This window comes from Aotus nancymaae, unplaced genomic scaffold (genome assembly GCF_030222135.1).
Source record: "Aotus nancymaae isolate 86718 unplaced genomic scaffold, 86718_ANA_hifiasm-v0.15.2.pri h1tg000059l, whole genome shotgun sequence".
Classification (NCBI taxonomy): Eukaryota; Metazoa; Chordata; class Mammalia; order Primates; family Aotidae; genus Aotus; species Aotus nancymaae.
Genome location: NW_026988473.1, coordinates 28,725,740 through 28,749,790, shown reverse-complemented (window position 1 = coordinate 28,749,790; position 24,051 = coordinate 28,725,740). Strand labels below are relative to the sequence as shown.

At 41.9% G+C, this 24,051-nt stretch overlaps 1 protein-coding gene and 1 long non-coding RNA gene across 2 annotated transcripts in view; one reads left to right on the top strand and one right to left on the bottom strand.

Annotated features, from left to right (window-relative positions):
* Positions 1-12,415, top strand: part of LOC105717248 (uncharacterized) — a 65,662-nt gene extending 53,247 nt beyond the window's left edge. The window contains exons 4-5 of the long non-coding RNA XR_001107488.3: positions 9,264-9,456; positions 12,091-12,415. This is a non-coding gene — a long non-coding RNA (uncharacterized LOC105717248). The remainder of the gene's footprint in view (positions 1-9,263; positions 9,457-12,090) is intronic.
* The window catches only part of WT1 (WT1 transcription factor), a 139,247-nt gene that overhangs the window by 99,438 nt on the left and 15,758 nt on the right, over positions 1-24,051 (bottom strand). The gene's annotated exons all lie outside the window — the stretch shown is intronic.

The following is a 24,051-nucleotide window of genomic DNA, read 5'->3' as shown; positions in this document are numbered from 1 at the left end:
CAGCGTCTCCCTTGGCTCACAGGTGTTGCCCGGAGCACTCCCCACTAAACTCCCCACACGGAGATCTCTGTCTCACAGTCTGTTTGCTGGGGATCCAGACCTGCTACAGAGATGTGCAGACCTGAGTTCCAAATTAACCTCTGCTTATTTCTGGCTGTGAGGCCTGAAGTAAATTCCTCCTTCGATAAAATAGGAATAACAATCACTACCTCATAGAATTGTTTATTATAAGGCAATCTCTCCAAAGCATGTAGAAGATGATTCATAACAATAACTTAGTGCTAGCACATGGTAGATGAATCCTAACAATAAGTTAACATGCATGGAGGCATACTTCACATTTATCATGTGTCAGGCACTGTTTTAAGTACTTTACCACATAAGAAGTAAAGAAGTGTGAAGAAGATAGTATATTTATTTTGCAGATGAGAAAACAGGTACAGAGAAGTTAAGCAGCTTCCCCAAGGTAACACAGCCAATCAGACAGTCAGAAATTCAAAGCCAGGCAGCCAGACTGCAGAACCAGTGTTTGTAGCTAAAACTCTACTGCAACTCATTGGTGAAGAAAAATTTTTTAAAATACTTGGATGATGATAAACAAAAGTCCAATAATGTCACCTTATTGCAGAAGTAGCTTTAAAACAAGGCAGGTATAAGGCCAGGCATGGTAGTTCATGCCTGTAATCCTAGCATGTTGGGAGTCCAAGGTGGGCAGACTGCCTGAGCTCAGGAGTTCAAGACCAGCCTGGACAACATGGTGAAACCCCATCTCTACTAAAATACAAAAAATTAGCTGGGGGTGGTGCGTGCGCCTGTAGACCCAGCTACTCGGGAGGCTGAGACAGGAGAATTGCTTGAACCCGGGAGGCAGAGGTTACAGTGAGCCAAGATCGCACCACTGCACTCCAGCCTGGGTGGCAGAGCGAGACTCTGTCTCCAAAAACAACGCAGGTATAAAAGAAAAAATTCACAAAGAATTTCTATGTTCCCATAGTTGATATTTTTGTATTGTTATAGGTTATGCTTATTTTTTGCTACAAATTAATCCTTTTTCATCAAGAGGGTGAGTGAAGGCTGGGCACAGTGGCTCATGCCTATAATCCCAGCACATTGGGAGGCCAAGGCAGCCGGATTACTTGAGGTCAGGAGTTCAAGAGCAGCCTGACTAACAAGGTGAAACCCCATCTCTACTAAAAATATTAAAAAGCTGGGAGTGGTGGTGTGCACCTATAGTCCCAGCTATTTGGGAGGCTGAGGCAGGATAATCGCTTGAACCTGGGGGTGGAGGTTGCAGTGAGCAGAGATTACTCCAGTGCACTCCAGCCTGGGCAACAAAGCTAGGCTCCGTCTAAAAAAAAAAAAAAAAAAAAAAAAAAGTGTGGAGTGAAATATTGGAAGGCTGAGTGGTCAGTCATTCCGTAAGATCATTTGTTTTAATGAAACATACACTGAGTTTCTTTTTTAATGAAATTCACTGAATATGAGGTCAATAAACAAAACGCTGATATATTTCACTGTTAGGTAGTAACTTTGTGTACTAACAGAGTTTAAGTTATATTAGGTTAGTGCAAAAGTAATTCCGGTTTTTGCCATTACTTTCAATGGCAAAAAATTGCAATTACTTTTGCAACAAAACTTTCTACAGTTTTAAACTCCTCCCTCCTCTGGGCCACTGGAAAGTACATGGTAATAGTGGGGTCCCTGCTGTGCCCCCCATTTCTCATTTACGATACGCCTTGTGTTCTCTTTAAACTGGTTGTCGTTGGCAGCTGATAGAAGGTGTTCGTTTCACACTCCCCTTCTAGCCCAGTCAGGTTTATATCACAATTTTTCTCACAGAGAAAAAAATCTGTTAACAATACTGATTTGGACTCCTGTTATGCTTTTAAGGTCAGAGAGATCTCTTTTACTGCTTAAGGCACAAGTCTGTTAAGGTTTTTATGATTTGTAAACGAAGTGGTTTTTTATCTTTTGCTATTAGACAGCTAAGGTATAAGAGACTGCCTTCTACACCAAATAAATTAGGCATTTAAATAATTTACAGCTCCAGGTATGTTTGCCAGACTAGCATAACTGAATAAAGTCAACAGATTAAATGTTCCCTTGGCAATTGGCGAGGGTCTGAGACACAGCACCTGAGCTGCACCACTGGGCCTCTCGTTAAATCATAGGCAAGAGCTCAGAATCCCGGAGTCCCAGGTGACGGACAGGAGCTGATTTGAGAGGATAGAGCTTTTGTTCCCTTCTAGGTGTCATGGCAGTCATTACCCTTGATTCTAGGCAGTGAGAAACTCTCAGAATAATAGAGAAAAAGGGGGGTGAGTCCTCCTTTCTTTCTTTCTTTCCTTTTCTTTCTTTCCTTCTCTTTCTTTCTTCCTTTTTTTCTTTCTCTTTATTCATTTCTTTCTTTTTCTTTCATTCTTTCTTTCTCTTTCTTTCTTTCTTTTTGAGATGGAGTCTTGCTCTGTCACCCAGGTTGTAGTGCAGTGGTGTGATCTCAGCCCACTGCAACCTCTGCCTCCTGGGTTCAAGCGATTCTCATGCCTCAGTCTCCTGAGTAGCTGAGATTACAGGCATGCACCATCACATCTGGCTAATTTTTTCTATTTTTAGTAGAGACAGGGTTTCACCATGTTAGCCAAGCTGGTCTCGAACTCTTGACCTCAGGTGATCCGCCCGCCTTGGCCTTCCAAAATGCTGGGATTACAGGTGTGAGCCACTTCTTTCAGCCATGAGTCTTCTTTCAGTATGAAAAGACTTTATTTGTGTCACTAAATTCAGAATTCATCAATATAATAGTGTCTATTTGCACAATCTCAGGATAAAAGTCAAAAATAATTAGGAAATATTTTGTATACAGAATCACTATTTATCACTGTCATGGTCAGAACAAGAACAAGGCAGAAAAATAGAGAATATTTTCCTGTCTCCAATTTCTAGATTTTGACCAGAACCTGCTTGTGCCTAGGAAGAAAAGTGTGGTCTATGAAACTGATAACAACAGCAGAAAGACATCAAAGGGCAGGATCCAGGGACCTATGCATAATACCCAGTTCTCTTCTTGGGAAGGTTTTAAGTGTCAGAAACTGGTCATTTGATCTGTAAGAAATGGAATTTTTACATCAAAATATGGTTTTAAATTTGCTCATTTAATGATGGGAGGGTTCAGATGACCAGTGAGAAGTTGGGGTGGGGAGGCAGCAGATATGTGTGTTTAGCTGGGGGAAATTCCACTTTGAGATCACTTTCATTGCACCCAATAGACACATAAGGCCCTCTCTCGAGGTCTCATAGGAAGCTAAATGCTATAGGGAACATACCAAAGGCAGTACTGTGCTTATACTTCTTAACTATGTGGGCACAGCTTCTCTGGAGATCAGGAAAATAAAGGAAAAAGCCATTCTAGGTGTACAGTACACTGATATTTCTAGTGATTACTAGACCTGGCCCTCCGATTGTCCTTTTAGGGAGGAGGTGAGAATTGAGGGGAGAGAAAGTAAGAGTGATGGTGATGATTTAGAGTACCTGACTCGTCAAACATCTGAATTTAAGGTAAAACCATTAAATTGGATTCGTTGCTGAATTCTCACTGGACACACAAACCTTGTCATTTTCCTTTAGAAGGAAAAGGTAGAAGAGAAGCTTCCCATGCCTGCTTTATGAATAAGACCTTGAAAATGTCAGCAGACCTATTGTCTTGTTGAGTCTGCAGCCAGGAAGGCAGAAATCAACTGCGGCAAAGCAGGTGTGAGTGTTCCCTGACTTCAGAGGCAGTTCACTTTGAAGCTGGAAAATCAAGGACACTGGTACCTTCAAGGAAACAAGGATATAATTATCACAACACCCAATTTGCCAGTGACCTTCCATTCCTCAGGCCTGCCCTACTCCCTTCGCTGGCACCAACCCAGGTCCTCACAGACTGAACTCTGTGTCCGAGGCTGCTCCGATGGAGGAGCAACCCACTCAAGCACCCTCTGAAAGAGTTCTTAATCTCTTTCTACTACACTGCTTTCGCTGACATAAATCCGCCAGCCCAAGGGGCCTCAGACCCCTCCACAGAGGGAGGCCCATTCAGGCCAACTGGAGTCGGAGTGGCTGAACTGTAGAATTTATGCTTCCTCTCACCTGCGCCGTCTGTCTGTGGCCTCAGCCCCGGTCTGTTTTTGAAGATTTGAGCATAACCTCACAGCCCCTTGGCAAGCCAGCCATCATCACCTCCGTCATAGAAGCAGATTTTGCAAGGCCATGGGAAGCTAGTAACAGTGACGCTTAACTTCATGATTGTATTTGAAACATTGGAAGCAGAAGCCTAATAAAAATGAGTTCAGGAAAAAAATAAGAGCTATAAATTATCATTCGAAAGGGAGCGGCTAAAGAATTCATTTACTCAAAATACCTAGGGGCTAGTTCTCAGTTACAGCAATAATCTAATATTTGGTTTCCTTTCCTTCACAGTGCAAAAAAACCCTTTCTCTTAGCACATACTCTTTTCTGCTTCTACAAGTCAAGTGTCCAGAGTCAAGAGGTACATAACACTCCCTACCCAACTCCTTCATGCACACACATGAACACACACACGTGTGCGCACACACAGCCTTGGTCTCAAAGGATCCACTAAATTGTACCAATTCTTTTAGACCACCAGGAACTTATCCTGCATTGTCACCAGTCAATCCATATTGCAGTTTAACATTTTATTTGTTTTAAAGTAAGAGTAAAATTCTATTTCCTTGATTTTACAAAGACTGCCTGCACTAAATCTGGTATATTTAATGGAAAAACACTGGAAGCATTTATTCCCTGTAAAATACAAAACAAAGTATGGATGGCCACATCACTATTATTATTATATAGGGTTTTGAAAAGTGCAGATTAGGCCAGACATGGTGGCTCATGCCTGTAATCCCAGCACTTTGGGAGGCCAAGGAGGATGGATCACTTGAAATCAGGAGTTCAGGACCAGCCTGACCAATATGGTAAAACCCTGTCTCTACTAAAAATACAAAAATTAGCTGGGCATGGTAGCAGGTGCCTGTAATCTCAGCTACTCAGGAGGCTGAGCAGGAGAATCACTTGAATCCAGGAGGCAGAGGTTGCAGTGGGCTGAGATTGGGCCACTGCAGTCCAGCCTGGGCAACAAGAGTGAAACTCCATTTCAAAAAAAAAAAGTTTAGAAAATAACTGACTTTCATTGTCATTAATTGCAAATCACATGCATCACCTAGAAAAAAAATCAAAACCATTAAATAAACATTATTAAAATCCATAAAAATAGTATATAAGGTTGCTAGATAAAATGTTTTGGATTATGTGACAGATGATGAGTCTTTAATTTTCCTATGAGTTTATCTACTGTACAAAAATTTTCTGAGAATAAAAGCAATAGTTTTACAAAACAGTACTTAGGAGGTTATAAGATTATAACTTTTAGCCGGGCGCGGTGGCTCACGCCTGTAATCTCAGCACTTTGGGAGGCCGAGGTGGGTGGATCACGAGGTCAAGAGATCGAGACCATCCTGGTCAATATGGTGAAACCCCGTCTCTACTAAAATACAAAAAATTAGCTGGGCATGGTGGCGCGTGCCTGTAATCCCAGCTACTGAGGAGGCTGAGGCAGGAGAATTGCCTGAACCCAGGAGGCAGAGGTTGCGGTGAGCCGAGATTGCGCCATTGCACTCCAGCCTGGGTAACAAGAGCAAAACTCCATCTCAAAAAAAAAAAAAAAAGATTATAACTTTTATAAAGTTATAAGGTATAGTCATATGAAATTTTAAGGTTACAGTTATATAAAATTTATAATGCATTGCAAAGCCATGGAAATAATTTAGAAATTTTAATGACCTAGAGCAGGGGTCCTTAAGCCCAGGGCCATGGACCGGTACCCATCTGTGGCCTGTTAGGAATCTGGCCGCACAGCAGGAGGCGAGTGGTGGGCAAACAACCGTTACTGCCTGAGCTCCGCCTCCTTTCAGATCAGCAGCAGCAGGAGACTCTAAAATCTTATAGGAGCACAAACCCTACTGTAAGCTGTACGTGTGAGGGATCTAGGTTGCACACTCTTTATGATAATCTAACTGATGATCTGCCTGATGATCTGAGGTGGAACAGTTTCATCCTGAAACCATCCCATCCCATCCCCCACCCCACCCCTGGTCTGTGGAAAAATTGTCTTCCACAAACTGATCCCTGGTGCCAAAAAGGTTGGAGACTGCTGACCTAGAGTACAACACTGGAATACAAAACATTATAGGAAACCCAATTAGACATACCTTTCCAAACCATCAGTTGGATTTGAGGAATTTTTTTAAAAGGTTGTTTAGGACCAGCATGGTGGCTCATGTCTGTAATCCCAGCACTTTGGGAGGCTAAGGCAGGCAGATCACCTGAGGTCAAGAGATCAAGACCAGCCTAGCCAACATGGTGAAACCCCGTATCAACTAAAAGTACAAAAATTAGCCAGGCATGGTGGCATGCTCCTTTAGTCCCAGCTACTTGGGAGGCTGAGACAGGAGAATCACTTGAACCCAGGAGGTAGAGGTTGCAGTGAGCCAAGATCATACCACTGCACTCCAGCCTGGGTGGCAGAGCAAGACTCTGTCTCAAAAAAAAAAAATTGTACAAGGTAGCGAATGTGCATGTATGTGTGTGTATATATGTATATACATACATGTATGCAAATATACATATATACATATACACAAATACATGCATACCTACACATATACACATATAAACATATAAATACACACATATAGTATACACATATGTACACATGTAAACACTTCTTTTAGAAGAGAATCATTTTCCCAGTGTTTTTGAATAAGGGTAGTATTCCAATGCATGGTTGGAAATCAAGAGATAGTCTAGGCCAGGCATGGTGGCTCATGCCAGTAACCCCAGCATTTTGGGAGGTTAAGGCAGGCAGATCATGAGGTTAGGAGATCGAGATCATCCTGGCCAACATGGTGAAACCCCATCTCTACTAAAAATACAAGAATTAGCTGGATGTGTTGCCATGTGCCTGTAGTCCAGTTACTCGGGAGGCTGAGACAGGAGAATAGCTTGAATCTGGGAGGTGGAGGTTGCAGTAAGCTGAGATCATGGCACTGCACTCCAGCCTGGCAACAGAGCAAGACTCTATCTCAAAAAAAAAAAAAAAGAAAGAAAGAGAAAGAGAGAGATAGAGCCTATAACAATAGATAATTATGATCCAGTAGACATAAACTTTTTGAGGGGAAAACCCATACTTTATTCATCTTTCTGTCTCCATAATCGACACATACCAGGAACCCAATAAATGTTCAGAAATCAGTGCAAGAAAGGAGTTTTCAATACACAGATGGAGAGGTCCAAGATGCGCATTAGATATCCAGGGGAGTGGAGCAAGCCAGGCTCCAGGGATCAATAGGCCTCAAGGCCCCGGCTCTAGTTAATACCTTCAGAACTTGAAATTTGAGGATTTGTACCTGTTTACAGGGGTGGAAGGTATAGATTTCCAGAAGTAACAAGAACGAAAAAGTAATTAGAAAATTTCCAAATCTCAACCAGGCATGGTGGCTTATGCCTGTAATTGCAGCATTTTGGGAGGCTGAGGCAGGAGGATCACTTGAGGCCAGGAGTTTGAGAGTAGCCTGGGCAACATAGTGAGACCCTATCTCTAAAACAGAAAATTAGCTGGGCATGGTGGCACACACTTGTAGTCTCAGCTGCCTGGGAGACTGAGGTGGGAGGATGGTTTGAGCCCCAGGAGTTCGAAGCTGCAGTGCATTGTGATTGCACCACTGCCCTCCAGCCTGGGTGAGTGAGTAAGACCCTCACCTTGACAACAAAAAGAAAGAAGAAAGAAAGAAACAGAGAGAGAAAGGGAGAAAGGGAAGGGAAGGGAAGAAGGAATGAAGGGAGGACAGGAGGGAAAAAACAAGGAGGAAGCAAGGTGGGGGAATGAGGGAGGGAGGGAGGGGAAGAAAGAAAAGAGAAAGAAGAAAATCTCAAAATCTCATTTGAGTTATGACTTTAAAGCTTTTGATCTTCCCAAGCTTTTCCTGATTATCTAGGCTTTTTTCCTACCCTAATTGCTACCCCTTCCCACCTCAAATAAAATCTATATATGTTCAAGTTCAAGTTGGTTCCAGCATGGTAACAACAGAGCCATCACTGCCAGCAGGACTGAATGCACCTTTTACAGTACACTCCAGAAACCAGTGGTTCTCTGTTTGCTGACACTTTCTTAGGACCAACATGAACTCAGGCACTCCTTCAACGCTTCAGTTTGTTGGGCTACTGGCTGCCTGGGACCTCTTAGTCATTTCAGAGTTTTTCTAGGTTGGCAAAGGAGGAAGATTGAGGGTCCGTCTTATCATTCAAACAACCCTGCAATGTGTCAGAAAATTCATCAGTGTCCTTATCACTTATGTTTTCTTATCTTGGTTAAAAGTCAGGGTCACTGTGATTTTTTTAGACAGCATATGAAAGGGGAGAGGCAATAGATCATTACAGAAATAAAAGACTCAGCTACCCCTAAAAGCAGATGTCTTTCCTCACGAATGTAGGAGATTTATGTTCCCAATTCCTCACTATTCATTGCTTGGGAGGTGGGTAAGAGATTTGGCTTCAATATTTATTGACCTTTATTGCATAGGGTAAGTACTCTTGCTTATGTTAATTTCAACTAATCCTCAAAGCCACACTGAGAGGTGGTATTATTATCTCATGTGACAGTAGGAGAAAATGAGGCCCTGAGTGTGAGCAACTTACCCAAAGCCAAGCCACCTGTGAGTGGCAAAAGCCAGTCTTCAAACCCAGGAATTTAGGGGTCACATTTTAGGCTCATAATATTAGCAAATAATGAAATATCTAAGTGCAAAACAGATAGTTTCTAAGCCCAGTGCTAGCCAAAAGTGACCTGTCTTCTCCTTTAAAAGGAAATATCTATGCAGGAACAATTTCACTTTTGAATGTGAAGATTACACTCTTAGTTACCAGGAGAAAGAGGGTAAACACTTTATTAAATGCCTGAAAGACGTGATAATGAAGACAGAGATTTTCCTTTTTCTATTTGCTCTAAAGTGTGTCCAAATTCACACCCATAAGACACAGACACACCACACACACACACACACACACACACAGAATGAGAGAAAGAACTAAAGAATTAATATTCACTAAATGCATACTCAGGGAAGATACCATATTAAATGCTTTTCATGCGCCAATTTTTGCATCAATCCTGTGAGGCAAATACTATTATCTCCCCTGTTTTACAGACGAGGAAACTGAATCCTTAAGGTCAAGTATCTTACTGGCAGTACCCAAAGCTTATGAGGCCAGACTCGAGATTCCAACCCAAGTGGGCCTAAGTCACATCTCATTTCCTTGGCAGCCCGATGCTCACCATTTGAAAACAAAACTCCTGTTGAAATGGTCGCTCTCAAACTTCACCCATGCGTGTGAAAGTTGGTAACTTTCAGGCTGACTTCTTGGTGGTGTTGATCCAATCATAAAAACAGGCTTACTCTCACTCTTTTGGTCCAGCAATTTTATTTCTAAGAGTTTTTCCTAAGGGAATAATCAGATACATAAGTGCAAATGTTGTACAAGTAAGTTCTATACATTGTTACTTAAGTTATTATTGAGTAATTTATATTGTTATATTGTTACTAAGCTATTGTTTAAGTATTAGACTCAAATGTCTAATAAGAGGCTAAATCCATTATGGTACATTCATACTGAAAATTTTATGAAGTCATTAAAAGTCCTGTTGTAGATGACTATTCAATGATATGAGAACACCCATGTAACACATTAAATATATAAGCAGATGCCATCCCAATTGTATAATATTCATACAGGGTATATAATTTGCATTTTAAAATACATATATGCATATATATACTTGAAATGGGGTCTTGCCCTGTTGCCCAGGCTAAAGTGCAGTGGCGCAATCTTGGCTCACTGCAGCCTTGATGTCCTGGGCTTAAGTGATCTTCCCATGTCAGCCTCCTGTGTAGCAGGGACTATAGGCGCACATCTCTATGCCTGGGTAATGGTGTGCTTTTTTGTAGAGATGGAGTCTCTCTGTATTGCCCAAGCTAGTCTCAAACTCCTGGCCTCAAGAGATCCTCCTACCTCAGCCTCCTAAAGCACTAAGATTACATGTGTGAGCCACTGTGTCTGGCCTGGAAAGAAATATTGAAAGAGATACACTATACTTTCTCAAAACATATGACTGTGTTTAATTTGGCTCAAGGCTGACAACAGGCCTTCTTTAGCCAGAGGTTGGATGCAGGGTTTTTATGAGGTTCTATAAGGGTCAGCATGTCTCCCCACTACACATAGGAACAAAGTCCAGATGGCTTAATATAGGATGCAAAGCCTTAAATGGATCTGGCCTTCTGACCACCTGTGCGCTTTAGCATTGCTCATGATGCCTCCGCCACACGGGCTTTTTGGAGCTCCTGGGTTACACCTGCTCAACCCTACTCCTGTGCAGGGCCTTTGCACATGCTGTCCCTTCTGCCTGGGGCGTGTTCCCCCATTCTCCTCATGGCTGCCTTATTTCTTCAGGTCTCAGGGGGCACCTCCTCAGGGGCTCCTTCCCTGATTACCTACTCTAGTGTAGGCTTCCCATTTTATTTTCTCACACAGCATCCTGTTCCTTTTGTTTTCTAGCACAAACAAAATCTTTTCATGTGTTTACTTATTCAATGCCTACTTTCGTGTAGAATCTAAGCTCACTGAGGGTAAGAACTATGCCTTTTTTTTTTCCAGGTGCCTTCTAAGAGGTTATTAAATGGTAGGCACTGAAATATTTGTGAAATGAAAGTACAAAATTACTATGAAGTTATTAAGCACTGACTCATGGAAGGTTTAGAAGCTTGTTGGAAAAAAGGCCAGGTGCGATGGCTCACGCCTGTAATCCCAACAATTTGGAAGGCCAAGGCTCGTAGATCACCTGAGATCAGGAGTTTGAGACCATCCTGGCCAACCATGGTGAAACCCCATCTCTACTAAAAATACAAAAATTAGCTGGGCGTGGTGGTGTGCGCCTGTAGTCCCAGCTACTTAAGAGGCTGAGACAGGAGAATCACTTGAACCCAGGAGGCAGAGGTTGCAGTGAGCCAAGATGGCGCTACTGCACTTCACACTCCAGCCTGGTGACAGAGTGAGACTCCATCTCAAAAAAGAGAGAGAGAGAAAAAAAAAGAAGCAGCTTATTGGACAAGAAAGGCAGGGACTAGATGGTAGATGGGTGTATAATCAGAGTAACACACAGGCTGCAACCATCCCTGCAAGGAAATGCTTCATTTATTTCTAAACCATTCTCCAAAAATGGCTCATTGGGTCTGAACTGTCTTACATCCTACAAGTAATATGAACTGAAGAGAAATATCACTGAGCACAGGCCTCCCATTATTCTCAAGTATCTAGGGCCAGGTACAGACATGATGCGGAACCAGCCTGTGCTGCTCTGCAAATGCTCACAGCTCCTTTTGTCCCACGCAGTCCCTCTAAAGCTGACTCCCTTCTTTCAGCAAGGAGAGAGAAACTGCTAGACTATAGTCCAAGAGCTCCTTCAAAAGCCCTTGAGAACCACTGCACTTCTCTAGTAGACATCTTCAGGTGGAAGAGCCACATGGAAAACTAAAATGGTGGGAAAAGAAAAACACAAATCCGCTGGGCCGGGCGCGGTGGCTCACGCCTATAATCCCAGCACTTTGGGAGGCTGACAGGCGGATCATTTGAGGTCAGGAGTTCAAAACCAGCCTGGCCAACATGGTGAAACCCCATCTCTACTAAAAATACAAAAATTAGCTAGGCATGGTGACGGGCGCCTGTAATCCCAGCTACTCGGGAGGCTGAGGCGGGAGAATCACTTGAACCTGAAAGGCAAGGTTGCAGTGAATAAAGATCGCCCCACTGCACTCCAGCCTGGCCGGCAGAGCAAGACTGTCTCAAAACAACAAAAACAAAAATCCCTTTTGTGCTGAAAGAAAAAACTTCATATGTAAAATCCTACAGCAGCTTTAAGGACAGTTATGGGAAGAAATAGAACAGATAAAGCTAAACGTTAATTTATTTTTTCTCCTGCAGATTGGAAAATGGCAACCCGTATCTGACTCCAGAAGCCGAACATGTAGGAGCAACTTCATCACTGTTCCTGGGGAATTTGTCCCTGGACTAGAAACTGGATATGTGGGGTGGGGGCTGGGGATGGCGTTCATATTTTCCAAGCCCCATTCAAACAGCAACTTCTATCTCCTACTGTGTACTCTACACTGCTATCCATTTTTCCAACAGTTGATGGCAAATTCACCTCATAAATCAATGTGTACAAGAGGTCAGAGGCCAACCACAGCCAATTAAAACCTCTCTGCAATAATCCATCCAAGATCTGAGTAAAGATTTTTTTTTTCAAGTCCTAGGAGGCTCTTGTTTATTCTAATCAGATCAGTAGAGGAAGAACTAAATTCTAATCAGAATCAGGAGGGCAGGACTCACATTTTTCTCTTATCCCAGAGCACAGAGTCAGATATTTTTATAAGAGAAGGAAGAGGAAAAGGAGAAAGATATGAGGAAAGAGTGGGCTGAAGAAATAGAGGCCCTTTCTCTACATTAAGAGAAAGCTCTACCCCAAGTTGGATCTGCTTCTAGTGGCTTTATCCTGGAGAGGTTCTATTCCAACCTGCTGGAACTCTGAGTCTTGTCACTGTTATGTTCCACAAATACAACAAAACTGCCATTTAGCGAGTACCTGAAACATGGAAAGCACCCTGGAAGATTAGAGTCCAGTAAGTTTGTTGCTTTTTAGGAAACTTCAGACAAGAGAAGGTTACCCAGGTGTGAGAAAGTACTGGAAAACTAGGAGGCTATATGGCATATACTATAAGTATATAAATATATAACTGCACACACACACACACACACAAAATAATGATAGGATCATAGCCATATTTTCACCTGGACAAATTGCTTAGCTTTTGAAACTTGAGTTTCTCATCTGTAAGATGGGCAGTAATAACAGTACAAACCTATAGGCAAGTGATAGATTAATGAGATGTTTGCAAAGTCCTAGCATCCTCTCCACCCCCACAGTGCCCACTAAACGCTGGCTACACCTTAAAACAACATTAGACTCTAGACCCTGCTGCAGGGCTCCCCCGTTATCAGCTCATTTGGTTTTGATCTCCTCCCTCTAGCCCCAGGTCCAGCCTGCCTCTTGACTGAGCTCTCCAGGTACTTGCAATGATCTCTACTGGAGATTAGCTCTGAGAAACTGCAGTCTCCTGCAGGTGAGTTGCCAAGAGTCAGCCTCAACCACCTCCCCGTGGCAGAGCAGCCCAATGGACAGTCCAGCACACTTCCATGTGATTTGCAAGGCTCTGATTTAATCCACCTCCCAGATAGCCTCAGGCATATAAGCAGACCTTCTAGCTACTTTTGAAAACAAAATGCCTTATTTTTATTTTCTAAATGTATTTTTTTTTTTGAGATGGAGTCTCACTCTGTCGCCAGGCTGGAGTACAGTGGTGCACTCTTGGCTCACAGCAACCTCTGCCTCCCAGGTTCAAGCGATTCTCCTGCCTCAGCCTCCCGAGTAGCTGGGACTACAGACACACGCCACCATGCCCAGCTAATTTTTGTATTTTTAGTAGAGATGGGTTTTCACCATGTTGGCCAGCATGGTCTCGATCTCTTAAACTCATGATCTGCCCACCTTGGCCTCCCAAAGTGCTAGGATTACAAGCATGAGGCACCACACCCGGCTGTATTTTTAAAAATTACTTATCGTAACAATTTGCACAGATTTGAGGTGTATAATAAAAAAAATTAAGATTCTCTATCTCCACCCCTTTTATGTTACCTCCCATTCCATTACCCCCATTCTGTGAACCAGTGGTAATGGTTTTGTGAATATCCTTCCATGACTTGTAAATACTTTTAAAATACTTCTAAAATGTTGATACACGCACATGCAATCATGTAGATGTATGATAAATATTGCTCTGTAACTTGCTTTCCTTCTCCCCACTGGCCAAAGTATCATGGACATCTTTTCCAGTTATTATCTAGAAACTCCGGGCAAGGCTGTGAGGTCTTTACCAAGTTCTACGAGAGGCTCAATAAAGTAAATTGAAACATTCATTTTGTCTTCTTCATTGTTACTATCTTTTCAATTTCATCCGAGGAGTCCCAAGGCATTAGGTTCCAAAACCTAGTTTGGGATGAGAAATTATGTCAAAGGAGTCATAACTGTTACATTTCTCTGTAAAACTAGAGAAGCTATGACTATTCACAATCTGTCTCTTTTTGCTGGGAAATACTCTTTGACATCAGCTTTTCTCTAGATTTTGAGACATACGCAAGGGAAAGCTGAGAGCAAGAGACACTGTCTTCCTCTCAGAGGTCCCTCTGCAACTCCCAACACCGCATGGCCTATCTGAGGATGAAGAAGCGGTGTGTGTGCTTGTGCGGACAAGTTTCACCCACTCTGGGATTGCCATGGACAGGATGGCCAGGACCTGAACCACATCAGTCAAGAACACAGGGCCCTTGAACAGCACATCACAATAAAGAGTACAGTCAAGACTTTTTTTTTTTTTTTTTTTTTTTTTTTTTTTTGAGACGGAGTTTCGCTCTTGTTACCCAGGCTGGAGTGCAATGGCGCGATCTCGGCTCACTGCAACCTCCGCCTCCTGGGTTCAGGCAATTCTCCTGCCTCAGCCTCCTGAGTAGCTGGGATTACAGGCACGCGCCACCGTGCCCAGCTAATTTTTTGTATTTTTAGTAGAGACAGGGTTTCACCATGTTGACCAGGATGGTCTCGATCTCTTGACCTCGTGATTCACCCGCCTTGGCCTCCCAAAGTGCTGGGATTACAGGCGTGAGCCACCGCGCCCCGCCCACAGTCAAGACTTTAATGGTGGAATAGCTAGCATTTTAATGAAACTGGCTGGAGTGAGTCCAAGAGTAGACAGAAGTCACCATTCTCTTCAAGTCATAGGCAATTCCTGAAAAAACAAACATGAGGTGGAATCCTATCCCACACCCAGTGGGAGGTTCACAGTGGTTGTGCCAACCCAACTGTTCTCTTCTCTTGTTCTGTATCAAGTCGACCCCATCATCAGGGAAAGATCCATCTAGAGGGATAAGGATGTTCTTGAGATGAGGAACTTGGGTGTCTCTCAACTCTGCCAGGAAGACAAGATACCAACACACCCTCACATCCACCTTGCTGTGTCAGTACAGGAGAATACGTACAGAGACACAGTTGAAGGTCGGGTGCGGTGGCTCATGCCTATAATCCTAGCACTTTGGGAGGCCGAGGCGGGTGAATCACTAAGGTCAGTTCAAGACCAGACTGGCTAACATAGTGAAACCTTGTCTCTACAAAATATACAAAAATTAGCGCGCATGGTGGCGCATGCCTGTAGTCCCAGCTACTTGGGAGGCTGAGGCAGGAGAATTGCTCGAACCAGGAAGCAGAAGTTGCAGTGCGTCAAGATCGCACCCCTGCACTCCATCTTAGGCAACAGAGTGAAACTTCCTCTCCAAAAAAAAAAAAGAGAGAGAGAGAGACACACACAGCTAAGTGAATCAAGATAAGAGTAAAAAAAAAAAGAAAGTAACGAATCTTGGAAGAGACAAGAGTGTTCTGACACCAAACTTAAGCTCCTAAATCCTACCTGGCTCTAACAAGGAGAAGGAGCTCCTTCCAGCTGGAAACAGAACAGCCTTCGTAGAGTTATCACTCACCCAGCATGTTTATTATTGTCTGAGAGCCAGAGAAAGGGGCTGTGTTTACGGTAGGCTAAAGGGAAATCAGAACACTTCACGTGGGTCTCATGAACATAGTGGAACCTGATAGAGATTAGAAAGCAAAGGTCACATGGCATGGAGAACCTCGGCAACAAACACACATATATATTCTCTAATCACACTCGGGGTATATGTTTATTAAGCTTCTTGAAGGGGGGGGTGTTTTATTCCCTGTCCACCCTGTGTCAGACATCCTTTAACAGGTAACGAGATTTATGAATCAGGAGCTCAATAAACACTTGTGAAACGAACTCAATCAGAGAAGAGACTGTTCTGAGAAACAACTTCATCTTCAGCTAGTAATGTTCGGAGTCCAGCATATAAGGCAGTAGACTAGCCAGGGCATGAGGAAGAGACAAGCAAAAGTTAAAGAAGATGTTACCTCCAGCCTTCCCAATGTATTAAATAGAGTAGCTATCTGCTTTCACGAAATAAATGATTCCATCTTTAAAATTTTTTTTCAACTTTCTCACTGAAATTATTTTAACATGGTGGTCAAATCTCCTTCATTCTTAATTTTAGACATGAGGCTAAAAATATTTATTTATTTTTTTAATTAACTAATTTTTGGGGGGGCGGGGACAGAGTCTCTCTCTATTGCCCAGGCTGGAGTGCAGTGGCATGATCTCGGCTCACTGCAACCTCCGCCTCTCGGGTTCAGGCAATTCTCCTGCCTCAGCCTCCTGAGTAGCTGGGATTACAGGTGCACACCACCACGGCGAGCTAATTTTTGTATTTTACTAGAGATGGGGTTTCACCATGTTGGGCCAGGCTGATCTTGAACTCCTGAACTCAGGTGATCTGCCTGCCTCAGCCTCCCAAAGTGCTGGGATTACAGGCATGAGTCATCATGCCCAGCCAAAATATTTATTTTTATTATTATTATTTTTTGAGACAAGGTCTTACTGTGTCACCCAAGCTGAAGTGCAGTGGTGCAATCACAGCTCACTCACTGCAATCTCAACTTCTCAGGCTCAGGTGATCCTCCCACCTCAGCCTCCTGAGTAGCTGGAACTACAGGCACACACCACTATGCCCAGCTTACTTTTTGGATTTTTTGGAGAGATGGGGTCTCACTATGTTGCCCAGGCTGGTCTCAAACTCCTGGGCTCAAGCGATCCACCCACCTCAGCCTCCCAAAGTGTTGGGATTCCAGGCAAGAGCCACCATGCCTAGCCTTTAAATATATATATAATTGGCCGGGGTGGTGGCTCTCACCTGTAATCCCAGCACTTTGGGAGGCCAACGCAGGTGGATCACAAGGTCTAGAGATTGAGACCATCCTGGCCAATATGGTGAAACCCCGTCTCTACTAAAAATATAAAAAATTAGCCGGGCATGGTGACACATGCCTGTAATCCCAGCTACTTGGGAGGCTGAGGCAGAAGAATAACTTGAACCCAGGAGGCAGGTGAGCCGAGAACACGTCTTTGCACTCCAGCCTGGGCAACAAGTGCGAAACTCCGTCTCAAATATATATATATATATATATATATATAATATATGATAATTAGTAATTAAATTAGTAAAAAAAAATTTTTTTTAGAGGAATATGTGTAGGTCCCCTAGCCTAGAATCTGAGGTATGCCCTCAAATCCTGGTTTCCTTCTCTTTCCCCCAGACTTTGAGCTTTACTTTATGGAAGTTTGAGGAAAGGCATGCAGATTCTTTCCTGAGAGCATGATTTGACCAGAGAAAGAGGCATGAAGGCCAAGGAGGAGCTCAGTGGGGAGCTGGGGAAAAGGTGCTGTTTTGGTGAGCGCTCCTAGCTGGCTAGCAGAGGAGGAGTACTTATGGGAACAGCTGCAAAATCAAGGTCACTGGATGCTTAAAAGCCAGTTTGAGCACACACAAGACTGTGTTTCAAGAAAAGTCTGACTGACAGGAACCTAACTCAGACTCTCCTCAGAAAACTCTCTGTAGTAGACTTTGTTACGGTTATAATGTATCTAGTTCATTCCCCACTGTCAAAAACAAAAAAACCTGTTTTTGACTTGATGGAGAATGCTGTGCTTACTTTCTCCAAACGTGACCTAGAAAAAAGTGACCATGGAAAATATCCCACCACAGCAGATAACAGAAAGAGGTGAAAACTTCCTCCAATCCCATCCGCATTTTGAACAATGAAATTTAAATTATTTAAAAATTTAAATTATCTGTGGCCATTTATAACATTTTTTTTCCACAGATTTATAATGTGAAATTATTAAATGTGTTATTTTATTCAAAGTGTTTAAAGTTCTACAGTAAGACACAGAAAATGAAAGGAAGATTCTTCAGGTTCCTTAGAAATAAAGAAACATGAGGATAAGAAAATGATATGATAGGGACAGGTGCATTGACTCACCCCTGTAATCCCAGCACTTTGGGAGACCAGGTGGGTGAATCACTTGAGGTCAGGAGTTCGAGACCAGCCTGGGCAACACGGTGAAACCCTATCTCTACTGAAAATACAAAAATTAGGTGGGCACGGTGGTGCACCCCTGTAATTCCAGCTACTTGGGAGGTTGAGGCAGGAGAATTGCTTGAATCCAGGAGGTGGAGGTTGCAGTGAGCCAAGATCACACCACTGCACTCTGGCCTGGGTGACAGAGCAAGACTCCATCTCAAAAAAGAAAAACAAAAAAAGAAAGAAAATGGTACATTGGGTAATTATGCGTTGTGGCTAACTTAACAAACCCCGATATAGGCACTGCCCAGTCTTTGCAAAGTCTTTGACAGCCTAGCAGTTCTCAGATGTATGCAAGACTCCTTAGAAGTGCTGGTTGAAAAGGTATAAAATTCAGTGAGGAACTCCAAAGTAAGAATCTCATTTTTTTCCTCTGTTTTAGTTTGATTCTGTTAATATTTGTTCTTCTAAGTATGTTTTTCTTTCCCATGTGTTTTCCTATGCCATACTTTTAGTTTCCAATACTGCTGAAACGATGCCTTTAGAATATCAAAATTTTGTATTCACTGATTAATTTTTTTTTTACATTAGAATCACCTAGGAGGCTTTTGTCTTTCTCCTAGCTTTATTGAGGTATAATTAACCAATAAAATTGTACAAATTTCAGTTGTACAATGTGATTTGATATATTTATAGATTGTATAATAATAACCACAATCAAACTAATCAACACATCCATCTCCAAGCATAGTTACGTGTGTGTGTATGTGTGTGTGTGTGTGTAGTACACTTAAGATATATTTTCTTAATAAATTTCAGGTAAACAATACATTAATTGATTCTTTTATTCGATAAATAGTAATTGAATTGCCAAGTACTATGTCAAGAACTGAGTTTTAAAAGATTAATAACATCTCTGAATCCATCCAGATGTAGAGGGAATTTAGGCTGGGCACAGTGGTTCATGCCTGTAATCCGAAAACTTTGGGAGACTGAGGTGGGAGGATTGCCTGAGCCCAGGAGTTCCAGCCTTCAGTGAGCTATGATTGTTCCACCGCTCTCCAGCCTGAGTGCAATGAAAACTTGGGTAACTGTGGAAAACAGTATCTTGACTGAATACTGTCAGGATGAAGACAAAAACAACTACACACAAACACTGTACTCTCTTTAGTAAATGTGTTCCTCATTAAGTGTTTACTCAAAATGAACAAATAAATAAGTAAATAGATTGTAAATAACTGCAGCCAGGTTTCTCACTGTTGGAGAAGGAAGCTATAAACAAGGAAAGGGGAAAGGTTAAAGTGAACCCTCTGGTGTTGGATTCATACAAAAAGATAGGTGGCATTGATGGGTATATATGCGTGGTTTATACATATATAGTTTTAGAGCTGTGTCTGCTGGAAGTGCCTAGAAGCATGACACACAGACTCATGCCCAGATTTCAGTATCTAAACACCATCCTTCAGTAAAAGGAAGCAGATCTCCTTGGAAAAGTGACAAGCCAGGAGCAGGGAAAATACAAGATGAGTCTGGAAAAATCTGTAAAGCCAGAAAGTAAGAAAGTGCTCAAACTAAGAGGAGGCATATCAAAAGAAAACATAAACCAAGCTGAGGAGCTTCTTACAGACAAATTAGAACAATTTGGAAACAAAATTAAATTTGATAGTACTGAATTTTGCCTACAGAATAAAATAAACTTCCATGAGCCCATACTGATATAAATGCATAGGATCGTATGGTAGTTCTATTTTCAGTTTTTTGAGAAACCTCCACACTGTTTTCCATAATGGTTGAGACAGCTCTTCTTTACAGTAGAATTCCAATGAATAAATGAAGAAAGGAAGAAGGAAGTAGAAAATCACCATTAGGCAAATATCACATTAATACTTGCTGCAGACAACACCCACAGATGGATGCCATAAGCAGCAAGCAAGCATTTGAGGAGTTTCAAAGCTCAAAGTGTCTCTCCTGAGATATTTATCAACTACAAGGGAAAGATAGTAACTATATAGTGGAGAAATCTCACAGACAACGCCTTAACCAAATGAACCAAACTTAAATCACCAACAATAAAAACTAACATCCCGAACCCTTTGATATTAGAAGGCATGACATCATTTCTGAAGTATTCTAGCCAAAAATGTAGAACGTCACTCCAATCATGAGAAAACATCAAAAACCCAAATGGTGGGGCACTCTACATAATGGTATGATAGGCTTCAAGAGTATCGAGGTCATGAAAGACATGGAAAGAGCAAGAAATTTACAGACTGGAGGAGACGGAATAACTAGACACGATGGGGCGTATCGGGTGTGAACTTGGAACAGAAAAATAGCATTAGAGAAAAAAGCAGGTGAAATTTAAATTGTCTTGATGTTAATTTCCTGGTTTTGATAACTGTGCTATGGTTATAAAAGACATTAACATTCTGGCTGGGTGCAGTGGCTCACACCTATAATCCCAGCACCTCGGGAGGCCAAGGTGAGTGGATCACCTGAGGTCAGAAGTTCGAGACCAGCCTGGCCAACACGGCAAAACCCTGTCTTTATTAAAAATACAAAAATTAACTGAGCATGGTGGAGCGTGCCTGTAGTCCCAGCTACTTGGGAGGCTGAGGCAGGAGAATCACTTGAACCTGGGAGGGGGAGGTTGCAGTGAACAGAGATGTCCAGCCTGGGCAACAGAGAGAGACACCATCTCAAAAATAAGAACAAAAGAAATACAAAATTGGGTGTTAGGATGCCCCACTTACATAGCCCACTGCCACTTCTGACTGCTCCCCACCCTGTTTTCCACAGCACTTACCATCTTCTAGCATATTACATAATGCACTGCTTCGTCATGTGTATGTTTTACTGTATGCTCCCCAACTAGAAGACAAATTTCCTGAGAGAGGTTCTTTGTTTAATTCACTGGTTTATCCTGAGCTCCTAGAAAAATATCTGGCACAGCATGAGAAATCAATATATATGTGTTTGATAAATGAATGAGTAAATATTTGCAAAAAATAAATACAAGAAAACATATGTATAGAAGAATCCTGTGAAGTCAAAATGCCTCAGGGCCTGGCCAGGTAACTTAAACATGTGAAGAAGTGTCTGTTTTGTTCACTGATATATCTCATGTGGCCCAAACAGTGCCTGTTACATAGAAGACATGCAATAAATATTTACTAAAAGGATTAATATAAAATATTTTTACTAAATGGGTACCAATTACACTTCTGAAATTTTAGTAGGTTTTAATTGTATAAACACTGCTATATTAACTTATACAACACCAAAGGTGCATAAAACTAAATTTACTTGTCAATGCAAAGATATTCTAAATATCTTTTATTTTACTTGATTCACACTAAAAAATTTTTTGAGCCTGTTGCCCAGGCTGGAGTGCAATGGCGCTATCTCAGCTCACTGCAACCTCCACCTCCCAGGTTCAAGCAAATCTCTTGCCTTAGCCTCCTGAGTAGCTGGAATTACAGGCATCCGCCACCATGCCCAGCTAATTTTGTATTTTTAGTAGAGATGGAGTTTCTCCATGTTGGTCAGGCCTCAAACTCCGGACCTCAGGTGATCCGCCCACCTCGGCCTCCCAAAGTACTGGGATTACAGGCTTGAGCCACCACGCCCATCCTAAATTTCACTTTCTTTAAAAGAAAAAAATGTTTGTTGGAAGAAGATATTTCTCAAAAATGCTACAGTAGGCCAGGCATGGTAGTTCAGGCCTGTAATCCTAGCACTGTGGGTGGCTGAAGTGGGAGGATCTCTTGAAGCCAGTAGTAACCAACCTGGGCAACAAAGCAAGACCCTGTCTCTAAAAAAAAGAAAAGAAAAAAAAAAAATAGTGGGACATGGTGGCATGCACCTGTAGCTCCCAGCTACTCGGAGGCTGAGGCAGGAGGATTTCTTGAGCCCAGGAGTTCAAGGCTGCAGTAAGCAAGGATTGCACCACTGCAATCCAACCTGGGGGTCAGAGCAAGACCTTGCCTCAAAATAAGAAAATGCTTTACTAAGGTGTAGTGACAGTATCGTATGCTGCTGGTGGTAATATTAATTGCTACTACCTTTCTAGAGCACAATTCAGCCCAATGTAAAATATCCTTAAAAAAATGTGTTTGAGCTTTCACAAAGCAATTCCTCTTCTGGAATCTATCTTCCGAATTGAATCACCCAGCTATAGTCATCACGGAGTTAAACAAATGAAAGAGTGGACAAAAAAGTGAATCGACAACATAAAAATGGATAAGTAAATAAAAATATGTCTGAATTATGGATCATTTTGCAGGTGCTAAAATGCGTATCTGTAAAGAGCTTTTAGTACCATGGGAAGGTGCTTGTACTAGAATGTTAAGTGATAAAGAGGTGGATATAAAATTGTAAAGCAGTATTACCATAACAATGTAAAATACAATTTTTAAAAATTAAAATATGGGTATATATAAAATCTTTGGAATTATTTTCTGCTTTATACTTTTACTTTTCATTCATGTATGATTAGCATATAACACTTAAATTCAGAAACAACATCAATGATAAAATATAAAAACACTGACTGGATTAATCCTGAAATATTATGAAACAAACATCAAATGCCAAAATAAAATTTGTTGAAAACATTATAATATTACTAAAATAAATGCTAAATAGATCCAAGATCTAAATGTAACAAATAAAATCAGAGAATTACTAAAAGAAAACATGGGCAAATTGCTTTGTAAACTTTCTAACTATGATTCAAAGCCTAGAAGCAATAAAAAATGATAAATTTAAATGCATTAAAAACTTCTTAAGGAGAAACAAAAGAACACCATATGCAACCAGCAGCATAACAACAAAAGACAAATGGGGGGAGGTATTTGCAACTCTTATTACAAAGGGTCAATTTCCCTAATACACAAAAGCCTCTTAAAATTTAGAGGAAGAACTGCAAAAAACCTTATAGAAATATGAACATAAAACATGACCATGCAGCTTATAGAGAAAGATAGACAAACAGCTCTTTAATATATGAAAAGATGCTCAACCTCTTTCATAGTAAGAAGTTTGCAGATTAAAACTACACTGAGGCTGGGCGCGGTGGCTCACACCTTTAATCCTAGCACTTTGAGAGGCCAAGGCAGGCTGATCCCTTGAAGCCAGGAGTTCCAGACCAGCCTGGCGAACATAGCGAAACCTTGTCTCTACTAAAAAAATACAAAAATTAGCTGGGCATGGTCGCAAGCCAAGATGGCACCTCTGTACTCCAGTCTGGGTGACAAAGTGAGATTCTGTCTCAAAAATAATAATAATAATAATAATAATAAAACAAAAATAAAAAATAGTTCCGATGGGCATGGTGTCTCACATCTGTAATTCCAGCACCTTGGAAGGTCCAGTTGGGTGGGTCACTTGAGCCCAGGAGTTTGAGACCAGCCTGGGCAACATGGTGAGACATCTTCTCTACAAAACAGAGAAAAATTGGCTGGGCATGGGGGAAGGCCTATAGTTCCAGCTACTTGGGAAGCTGAGACAGGCAGATTGCTTGAGCCCTGGAAGTCACCACTGTACTCCAGCTTGGGTGACAGAGCAAAAACTCATTTCAAAAAAAAAAAGACGACTTCATCCCATTTTGCTAAACAGGAAACTGAGTCTCAGGCAGGAAGCCAAGTGATGATAGTAGAGATAGAACTGCCAGCTCTGGCTGGGCTTTGCAAACAGAAGCCAATGACAGTCTTGGGGACTCTGGATGCATCTCTGCACACATTTGGGGCAACATTCACCTTTCCCCAACCATTCCAGCCTTGCTGGCCCCTTGCCTAGAAGTCTGATATGCTCAGGAGCCATTACAACTCACTGCAGCCTCTAAT